This window comes from Dioscorea cayenensis, chromosome 9, assembly GCF_009730915.1.
Source record: "Dioscorea cayenensis subsp. rotundata cultivar TDr96_F1 chromosome 9, TDr96_F1_v2_PseudoChromosome.rev07_lg8_w22 25.fasta, whole genome shotgun sequence".
In the NCBI taxonomy this organism is placed as follows: domain Eukaryota; kingdom Viridiplantae; phylum Streptophyta; class Magnoliopsida; order Dioscoreales; family Dioscoreaceae; genus Dioscorea; species Dioscorea cayenensis.
Window position 1 is genome coordinate 7,059,428 of NC_052479.1, and position 9,547 is coordinate 7,068,974.

The following is a 9,547-nucleotide window of genomic DNA, read 5'->3' on the forward strand; positions in this document are numbered from 1 at the left end:
CTTGTATGCTTTAGTAATGAACATTGGACACAAATTTTTTTTTTGCCACTATTAATTAATTAATAGTGACAATTTCATTATGACATATACTAAATTGTCACAATTATCACTATAATAGTAACAAAAATATAAGTTATCACAATTAAGTTGAACAATAGTGTCTATTACTTTTTTGACATAAAAAACCTAATATTTGTGGCAAAACAACAAGATGACACAAAAAGTTGTCACTAAAAATCTTAACTCTTGTAGTGCTGCCATCCTCATTAGCCTTAAGGTTTTAGGGCCGAGGGGGGATGTGTTGCCAAACTAGCTCCTGTCCATGGAGTCGATCAATCAAGCCAATGCCCCGGATGAGTCGTATGGGCCTGCAAAGATCACACCAAGGCATACGTGCTGGTTGTGGGGGTGATGAAGTTTGCTAGTGCATAGCCAAGGTGGATGGGACGACACTCCATAAGCTTGTAGAGAAATAGGAGCTCCTACCGATCCACCACTCCAATGCTATTAGCCCTACCTGCAAAAGAGCAGGCCATGATAGCATGGACGTATCTGTGTGCTGGGCGAGTGAGAAATGAGGCCTCCGTGAGGCCCAGCTAGTAGCTTCACCCCTTGGTCAGGTGCTGCCAAACTCTCTTCGTGGTGACACTAGGAGGAAAGTCAAACACCAACAACTCGTACTACAGGGTGCTGGTGAAGTTTGTGTCATATAGTCCTGACAGTAGAGCAAACTCCATGAAAAAGAGCCACTATTACTCCCTGAATAGCTAAAATCTAATAGAGCCAACTCTATCAAACTCTACAAAGTCTCTACCACCTCAACCGTGGACAGAACCTTAAGAGTGCTATTTCTATATGTCTGCTCCTCGTAAGGGAAGAGCCGGCTCCAGCTCCCAACTACGTGAGAACTAGCCAGTCCACCCTACGGGATTGGCCAAACCATTTCGTCTTCAAGCGGGAGAATAGTTTTCGAAGTGAGCCTCCTAAAAGTAGGGGCTGAAAGGACTGGTGGGGTAAATGTCTCCTCCTTAGCAGTCGTGCCCGAGGTAGATACCTCAGTCCGACACGCTTGGTCAGCCTATAATGCTGCCTCTTTGCCCTAACCATCCTACATAAGATAAGTACGAAGTTTAGAATGCATGATAAGTCCGTGAGTATATTTCTTTATATGTTTTACATACATTGAGCATCATTTTTATCATGGTTTATATTTCATAAATTGTATTTGGTGTTTCTTTGTGCAAATAGGTTGTGAAGGCCTTGAGAGAAGAAAAGGAAGCAAAGATAGGTTATGAAAGTAAGTTTTAGGAGTTTTTATGCAATATAAGGATCAAGACACAAAAGAGCACATACATATGGGGCCTGTATGCCAACTTACAAGAGAATTAAACCTAGATTGTGAGTTGGAAGGGCACAAAGGCAGTTACACTCGCATGTCCCTACATGTGTAAAGAATGAAAGAGTCTTCCCAATAATGATTTGATGATGAAAAGCCTCATAACCTACCACACATGTGTAAAGAATGAAATAGTGTTTGAGTCTTGCTTATGAAAAGTACTGTAGCAAAACAATGTTCACGTGACTAGGTGAAATTCCACCCGATCATGTGTGCAATTCTACAGCCCACACAGGCACGTGAAGGCTCTCACGGTCGTGTGGAGTCACATGACAGGCCCAATTTCAGTTTATAAATAAATATTTTTCCCTATTCTTTTGATATCTTTTGTACGGCTCTTGAGATGTGAGATCGCTAGGGTTTAAAGAGGTGGTCTTTGCCACTTAGGAGGCCTTTCTTCACCAACCTTAATCGATTCCTCCTTTGTCATAGCATTAAGGAAGCCACCGGTGACTCTGGCTTCAGAGTGGATTCCGTCAAGACATTGAAGCTCTCTAGCAAGGGCAACAGTTCAGATATAGGGGAGGGGGTTATTTCTTTGGATTTTATATACTTTCATTCATTAATGGTTTGTTTTGTATATTGCTCCATGGAGAGCTAAACCCTTAGAGGGTATTTGGGCTTGTGAACCCTAAGATTCTAATCTTGTATGGATTTTCTTTATGTGTTTTATTTAATCTGAGTTTGGTTGAGTTTCAATCCTGTTTGCCTAATACTTGCTTGCCTTATTGATCTTTATGGTTGTTTGGTTTGCATGATTTGTTCACCTTGGTACAAAAGAGAGGTCTCCATTAGGGTTAGAACATCAAGATTGAAGAGGGTTGAGAGGGTGAGTCATGAGATAGTGGAGTGTCCCCTTTTTCCTTTGATTGGTGTATTCTATCTCCATGTTCCCTAAGCTCTCGAGTAACCATATGTGGTATGAGGTGTTGAGATTGAGAGATTTTTCCACCGGGACCTCATAGGGGATTAGGAAGCTTTCACCTAAAGGTAGGGTTAGGTTTATTCTTAGGAATCAGATACATCCTTTGGAATCCCTAGAGTGATATGCGGTCATATGTGGTGTGAGGTGTTGAGACTCAGAGATTTCTCCATCGAGACCTCGTAGGGGACCAGTATCGGTGATCTGGAGGCAGGATCCGATTATCTTTGGATTTTCATGACTTAACCTACTCATTCTTGAAACACTTTGCATACCCGGTAACTAATACCTAAATCCTAGGGGGAACATTTCTTGAATACCCCACTTTTAAACTGATTGAGATCTCTCTCTATTTTATCCCTTGCATATTCATCTTTGGTATTTATTTCTTCGCATAATAGATCATCACATCATGCATTGATCGTTAGGCTAGATAGCAGAGAAGCAGTTAGTACTAGTAGCCCTGTTCCTGTGGATTCGACTGCCTGACCCATTGGGTACTATATTACTTCGACACCTGTACACTTACAGTACACACACGCAAGAGATGTGTCAATGCAAAAATATGAGCTTTGAACAAAACAGGAGTGCTTACGGCCTGCTTATAGGAAGGCTTACTACCATAAGGCTCGGGGAAGTCATCTTTATGGAATGCTTACGGCCGTAAGGATCTCTCCTGCATAATGGAGCTCCAAAATTTACAAACTTTGACCCTAAACTATCATTCAAGCAATGGTAAACAACATACATTCATTTTCATACAACATTTCAGATGATTAACTCAAGAATTATGAAAACCAAGGGTTACCTTTTTGACAAAAGAGGAAATTAGAGAGAAACGGTCAGTGAGGAGCTTCGAAAATGTCCAAACTAGTTTAAAAACAATTAAAAATGAAAAAGGATAATGATGAAAGAGAATGAGAGGAGAAAGTGGCACTGACAACCAATATCCTGTGAAAAACAATTCAAAATGAAGATCAAAGGTCCCGACGGTGCTAAAATTCTAGGTGCTTACATCGGCTTATGAGATTAAAGCCTCAACCATAAGTCTCTCTGAATGAACAATTACATGGTGCTTACGGCCTTAAGGCCTGCCCTGTAAGGGTGCATCTCCTTTACAACCTAGATTACGACCATAAGAGGCTCAGCATTGCAGTCTGTAAGCTTATCTATCTTACTTATTTACTTATATGATCTGCCTTACTTGCTTAAGGTGCCCATAAGGAACCTAGGCTGTAAATCCCGAAGGTTAAGGACCATAAGGGTTTAAGGTATACAGATGCTCTAGATGACCCTTACAGGCCTTGCTTATGAGCATAAGCCACCCATAAGGAACCTCTGAACTGTGTTCTCCAGGACTTGTGGCTCGTAAATGCGCTCATAAGACTCTTTGACTCTGCTTGCAGGGTGGCTTACAACCGTAAGATGCCTATAAAGCTCTCTGTTTGAGGCTTTCAGCCATTCTTACTGCCGTAAATAGCCCATAAGAGTCCTTCAAAATTAATCAGAGTTTTCTTTATTTCCTGTAGTTAAGCTTAAATACATATAAGACTTGAGAAGCATAAAATGAGTATCTAAGGTCACAAGCATCCAATCAACACATGAGAATCCATGACAAGCCAAGCAATTTATTGCAAACTCAAACAAGACTACAAAACTACAACTAAAGACTCAAACTAAGCAAAATACTTAAAAAAAAAATCTTATTTAGGTTGCCTCCGAAGAGAGCTTGACGAATCTAAAATGCGCATGTTATGGAGACTCAATGTAAAAACATTCCTCTTGATTGAAATCAATGTCTCCGGAATAATGCCCAAGTGCAAGGTCAGAGAAAATAGGGAACTTACCGATGTAGTTGACTGACTCAGAGGTTACGCCCTTGGGCGAAGGTTTTATCTTGCCTTTCTTTGGGGAAGTGACTTCACGCCTATGCTTCTTGCTCGTGTTTTCCTCGATCACGATTGGTGTAAGCAAAGGGTGGTTTCTTCAATGTAAGGGTCATCTAATGACTCCTCGAAAGGCTCATTGTGTAAGATTTCCTGCACACATTCATCAACAATTGAATGGCCTACCAAGAAAATAGCTTAACCAAAACATTTTCTTTGATTCTCCTAGGATGTTTAATGGAGTGGTCTGCTAATTACAATGTCATCCTAGTTGGTTTAAGGTCACCAAGTCCACGTCTCCTAAACATAGTGTAAAGGCATCACATTAATATGAGCACCTAGATCTGCTAGGGCTTTTCATTAACCAATTCACCAAAGTTATAAGGATAGTAAAGCTCCCTGGATCTTTATGTTTACTCAGTAGTCAGTTCTAAAGCAACATCGATCTCCATTTACTCAATGTGACCGTTGATACCTTTTCAAACTGCCACTTGTTTGTTAGTAGGTCCTTGAGAAACTTTGAGCACTTTGGCATTTAAGATAAGGCTTCAACAAATGGTATAGTGATGTACAATTGATTCAACAAGTCCAGAAATATCTTGAATTGTTAGTCCTTATGATCATTCTTTAATCTTGATGGCTAAGGGAGGCGGGGATTGTACTTCTTCACCGGTGGCGGTGTTCCCTTGTCAACATTTGGAGTAGGCTCAATTTTTTCCGAACTTTCCATAGACTCAATTTTTGGCTAGTTTCCCTTTTCACTACCCGTCCCCACTTCCTTACCACTCCGAAGACTAATTGCCTTGAGATGCTCATGGGGATTGACTTCAGTGTTACTCGGTAAGCTTCCTTGAGGTTGTTCAGACAATAATTTAGTAATCTGCCCCACCTGGTTCTCCAAATTCTAAAAATAAGCTTTGCTGGTTTCTCATCAAATCTGCTATTCTTTGGAACCAGTTGTAAGATTAATGAAGCATAGCATCTATACTCTAAATAAACAGAGTGAGCACTTTCTCCAATGTGGGTCTCTTGTGATTTATTTGGTGAGGAAGGAATTCTATCAATGGCTTCTGTTGCTACCCTTGATTTCCCCAAGGGAAATTAGAGTGATTCCATCATCCTGGGTTATATGTGCCATTGTAGGGGGTTCCCTTATTGTCGAAAAGAACTACCAATGAAATCTACCTGTTCAGTGGTTTAATACACTGCTCCACTAATGGAACAATCTATCAAGGAATGTCTTACCCCATGTGTCACACGCCATAACGGTAGCTGACTTCTATGTAGACAAATGATCAATCTTTTGGCTCAAAGCAACCACCTAGGCTGTTAGTGCTGTGACTTCACTAACTTTAATCATCTTGGTTGGCTTTACTACTGATTTACCTGTCGAATTCCATTGATAATTGTTCATGGCTCTTTTTTTAATCAACTTCTAGGCTGCCTGAGAAGTTCTTATGTATAAGTATTATGAAGTATACTTTTTTTACATTGAGCATCACTTTTATCAGATTTTATGGCTCATTCGTGTGTATTTGTGTTCTTTTGTGCATTTAGGGTTGGGAAGACAAGTTTGGAATAAAGAAAGCAAAAATGGATCATGGACGCAATTGTTGAGGGAATTTTGGGACCGAACAAGGATTAAGGCACAAGCTGTACTCATAGACATGTGGGTGTGTGCCACCTCAAAAATGCTCAAGTGAATACACAAATTTGAGGGGCACATAGGCAATCACACTCATATGCTCCAACATGTGTAAAATTATAAAGAGCTCCATCAATGTGCTAGAAAGCAAGACGAGACGTGTTCTATCGCAATGTTGTGTGCCCAACTTGGCGGCCTCTATGAAGAAAATGAAGTCAGAAGCACTGTAGTGAAAGCATTGTAAATCCATCACTGTAGAAGTTACCATTCACAGCCCATAGAAAAAATGGAACTTGGAAATCCACACGGCCATGTGGAAATTCCAAAAGCCCATGTGGATGGAAAATTTTAGTCTTATAAATATCGCTTTAGAGTTTGATTTGGAGATCTTCATCCTATCTTTTCTCTATCTTTTGGGGAGAGCACGGCTAGGGTTTGGAGAGGTTTTACTAGGATTTTGGAGTGGTTCTACCGCATTCAACATCGAGTTCCTTTGGAGGGGAGCTATTGGGGGAGCTTTTGTCGGCATTGATTCGGCGAGGTGTGCCCTAAGCTTGACAAAGGAGTCCTTGGAGAAGATGAGGTGGCTCCTCAAGAACATCAACATGAATGAAAATGGGGTTATCACTATGGATTTCTTGCACATACTTTTGATTTCATTGTTGATTTTGTATTACTCCATGGAGAGCTGAAACCCCTAGTGGGTGGTTGGACTTGTAAACCCTAGGATGATTTTGTTTCATTGACTTCTATTATGTTTCCTTTAATTGATATTTTAATTGAGTTTCAATCTTGTGAGCTTGTTGATTTGATTTTCCCTTAGAGTGACACTAGGGTTGAGAATCTATCTAGGTAATCCATTGATGGGGTGACAACTTCATTAGGGTTAGATTTAGCTAGATTGAAGAAGGTTGAGAGGGTGAATCAAAAGGTAGCGGAACGTCCCCTTTCTCTTTCAATGTGATTTATCCTATCTCCAAGTTAAAAAAGTTTCTTTGTGATCATGATAGACTGAAGTGCTAAGAGATAAACTCCACTAGGCTTAGTTGCGTAAGCAATAGAGTGAAGTATTGAGTAATCCTTAGTACTGGGGCTTAATCGTGATTAGGGGTCTTTCGCCTGAACCAAATGGTTAGATCTATGTTAGAAAATAGAATTTGTCACTTGGAGTCCGTAGAGCCTCAAGCAGTCCCACACAATGCGAGGTGTTGAGAGTATCCCTTTCTGCCGTGGCATAGTGTAGAGGGTTAGTCACGGTTGACCTTAGGTTTGGGACTGTGTGTCTTTGAATCTCCATGACTTATTAAATTTCAATTAGGAGGCATAATATTAGTTTTGCACTTGAAACAATAGTCCTAGGAGTGAGCATTGTCTGGGTACCCCATTTTACCATTGATTACCACTCTTTACTCCTCTTGCTTGTTCTCCTTCTCGTTTACTTTTTGTTCTTTTTTTGCTTTAATACCTTGAATCAAATCACAAATTGGTCTTTCACTCTAGCTAAATAGCAATACTTTGTGCTTCGGAACAACAATTCCCTGTGAATTCAACTACCCACTCATTGGGATATTTTATTATTTTGACAACTCGTGCACTTGCGGTACACACGCGCAAGGGGTGTGTCACTGCCTCTGGGGTCTTATTGCCAAGTGATCTTCCTGCTGGGAAATCAGTGAGTTGCTTTGTACTCTGAATAAGGCCTTGATGAATGATAAGTGTTTGAGTATAAGTTATACGAAGTATGCTTTTCGTATGTAGAGCATTATTTTTATCAGATTTTATAGCTCATTCGTGTTTATTTATGTTCTTTTATGCATTTAGGGTTATGGAGACAAGTTTGGAAGAAAGGAAGCAAAATTAGATCATGGACGCAATTGTTGATGAAATTCTTAGATCGAACAAAGGTATCTACAAGTTGTGCTTGAAGACATGTGAGTATGTGCCAACCTCCATTGTGCTCAAGTAAATGCACAAAGTGGAGGGACACAAAGGCAGTCAGACTCATATGTTTCGACTTGTGAAATATTGTCAAGAGCTTTCTTTAATGTGGTTTCATTGAAGACGTGACGTGATCTACCCGCATGGATGTGTGCCCATTCACGTGACCTCGATGAAAAGAGTGAATTCGGGAGCATTCCGATGTAGTACTACAGTAGTTACTATAGCAAAGAACTGTAGTGAAATCACTATAGCAGTTACCATTCACAGCTCGTACGAAAACAGAATCTGGAAATCATCATGCCGGTGTGGAAATTCCACACGCCGATGTCGATGCATGCTTCCTACCCCATAAATACAGCGTTTGAGAGTTTTATTTGGCGATCTTCTTCCTATCTTTTGCCCAACTTTTGGGGAGAGTGCGGCTAGGGTTTGGAGAGCCTTTATGCTTGGTTTTTGGAGCCTTTCTTTTGCATTCTACATCGAGTTCCTTTGGAGAACTATTGTGGGAGCTTTTGTTGGCATTGATTTTGCAAGGTGTGCCCTAGGTTTGACAAGGGAACCTTTGGAGAAGACTGAGATAGCTTCGCAAGACCATCATTACGGACTACAAGGGGCTTTCTTTATGGATTTCTTGCTAAACCCTCTAGTGGGTGCTTGGACTTGTAAGCCTTAGGATGATTTTGTTTCATTAACTCTTGTTATCTTTTTTTAATTGATGTTTTAATTAAGTTTCAATCTCGTATGCCTGTTGATTTGGTTTTCCCTTAGAGTGACACTAGGATTGAGAATCTATCTAGGTAATCCTTTGAAGAGGTGACAATTTTATTAGGATTAGACTTAGCGAGATTAGAGAGGGTTGAGAGGTTGATTTGAGAGGTAGCGGAACGTCCCTTTCCCTTCCGACGTGATTTATCCTACGTCCACGTTCCAAGAGTGCTTTGCGGTCACGATAGAGTAAATTGTAAGAGACAAAATCCACTTGGGCTTAGTTGCTCTAGCAATAGAGTGAAGTGTTGAATTAATACTTGGTGTTGGGGCTTAATCGTGACTAGGGGTCGTTCACTTGGACCAAAGTTTTAGATCTGTACTAAGGAATAGGGTTTATCATTTGAAACCCCTAGAGCTTCAAGCAGTCCCTCACAGTGTGAGGTGTTGAGAGTATTCCTTTCAGGCAGGGCATAGTGTAGAGGGCTAGTCATCGTTGACCTTAGGTTTGGGACCATGTGTCTTTCGATTGCCACGACTCATTAAACTTTAATTAGGAGATATAATATTAGTTTTGCATATGAAACAATAGTCCTTCGGTGTCCCGAGTACCCCATTTTACTATAGATTACCTCTCCTTCTTACTCTTGCATGTTCTCTTTCCTCCTTACTTTTATTTGTATTGATATTCTGAATCAACTCCACAACTTGGTTTTTACAATAGTCAAATAACAACACTTGTGTTTCCGAGCAACTATTCCTTGTGGATTCGACTACCCACTCACCGGGGTATTTTATTACTTCGACAACCCGTGCACTTGGGGTACACACACGCAAGGGGTGTGTCAATAGAGAATCTTAACTTCCATCCATTCGAGAAGATTATGATGCAGGCATTTCCTTAACAAGTCTTTAAGTCTCTCCCATGCCTCGAATAATGGTTCGGTGTCCAACTGTGCATAAATTGTAATCTCTTGACGTAGCTTGATCATTCTTCCTAGAGGAAAATAATGGCCCACGAACGCTTCTACAAGCTATTCCCAAGTTATGAT